Consider the following 1,290-nt stretch of genomic DNA (forward strand, 5'->3'; position numbering starts at 1 on the left):
AAAGAAAGAAAAGAACTGGGAGAAATTGAAAGAAAAAAAGGGGGGCAACACGAGGACTTCCCAAGTGGTCACCCAACTTAGTACTACTCTCGCCCAAGCACGCTTAACTGCGGAGTTCTGGTGGGATCCGGTGCATTAGTGCTGGTATGATCGCACCGGTGCATTAGTGCTGGTATGATCGCACCCGACATGCCATGCGCACAAAATCGGATTTAACGCATGCGGGGCGGCATGATCGAAACGCGATGGGCGTGAGCGGGGGAGGTTCTCATTTGTAGAGAAAGGAAGAAAAGAACTAGGAGAAATTGAAAGAAAAAAAGGGGTGCAACACGAGGACTTCCCAACTTAGTACTACTCTCGCCCAAGCACGCTTAACTGCGGAGTTCTGATGGGATCCGGTGCATTAGTGCTGGTATGATCGCACCGGTGCATTAGTGCTGGTATGATCGCACCCGACATGCCATGCGCACAAAATCGGATTTAACGCATGCGGGGCGGCATGATCGAAACGCGATGGGCGTGAGCGGGGGAGGTTCTCATTTGTAGAGAAAGAAAGAAAAGAACTGGGAGAAATTGAAAGAAAAAAAGGGGTGCAACACGAGGACTTCCCAGGTGGTCACCCAACTTAGTACTACTCTCGCCCAAGCACGCTTAACTGCGGAGTTCTGGTGGGATCAGGTGCATTAGTGCTGGTATGATCGCACCCGACATGCCATGCGCACAAAATCGGATTTAACGCATGCGGGGCGGCATGATCGAAACGCGATGGGCGTGAGCGGGGGAGGTTCTCATTTGTAGAGAAAGGAAGAAAAGAACTGGGAGAAATTGAAAGAAAAAAAGGGGTGCAACACGAGGACTTCCCAAGTGGTCACCCAACTTAGTACTACTCTCGCCCAAGCACGTTTAACTGCGGAGTTCTAATGGGATCCGGTGCATTAGTGCTGGTATGATCGCACCCGACATGCCATGCGCACAAAATCGGATTTAACGCATGCGGGGCGGCATGATCGAAACGCGATGGGCGTGAGCGGGGGAGGGGTTCTCATTTGTAGAGAAAGGAAGAAAAGAACTGGGAGAAATTGAAAGAAAAAAAGGGGTGCAACACGAGGACTTCCCAAGTGGTCACCCAACTTAGTACTACTCTCGCCCAAGCACGCTTAACTGCGGAGTTCTGGTGGGATCAAAAAACCTAGTGCTGGTATGATCGCACCCGACATGCCATGCGCACAAAATCGGATTTAACGCATGCGGGGCGGCATGATCGAAAGGCGATGGGCGTGAGCGGGGGAG

General features: G+C 51.6%; 4 non-coding genes and 1 pseudogene across 4 annotated transcripts; all 5 read right to left on the bottom strand.

Annotated features, from left to right (window-relative positions):
• Nucleotides 1-39: 39 nt before the first annotated feature.
• Nucleotides 40-158, bottom strand: LOC111476007. The gene has a single exon (XR_002716841.1). It is a non-coding gene; the product is annotated as a 5S ribosomal RNA (ribosomal RNA).
• Nucleotides 159-319: 161 nt separating this feature from the next.
• On the bottom strand, nt 320-426 carry LOC111476010 (annotated as a pseudogene).
• Nucleotides 427-587: 161 nt separating this feature from the next.
• LOC111476006 lies at nt 588-706 on the bottom strand. Its single transcript, XR_002716840.1, has one exon. It is a non-coding gene; the product is annotated as a 5S ribosomal RNA (ribosomal RNA).
• A 133-nt stretch (nt 707-839) lies between these two features.
• Nucleotides 840-958, bottom strand: LOC111476005. The gene has a single exon (XR_002716839.1). It is a non-coding gene; the product is annotated as a 5S ribosomal RNA (ribosomal RNA).
• Nucleotides 959-1,093: 135 nt separating this feature from the next.
• On the bottom strand, nt 1,094-1,212 carry LOC111476009. Its single transcript, XR_002716842.1, has one exon. It is a non-coding gene; the product is annotated as a 5S ribosomal RNA (ribosomal RNA).
• Nucleotides 1,213-1,290: the final 78 nt, after the last annotated feature.

This window comes from Cucurbita maxima, unplaced genomic scaffold (genome assembly GCF_002738345.1).
Source record: "Cucurbita maxima cultivar Rimu unplaced genomic scaffold, Cmax_1.0 Cma_Scf04482, whole genome shotgun sequence".
Taxonomy (NCBI): domain Eukaryota; kingdom Viridiplantae; phylum Streptophyta; class Magnoliopsida; order Cucurbitales; family Cucurbitaceae; genus Cucurbita; species Cucurbita maxima.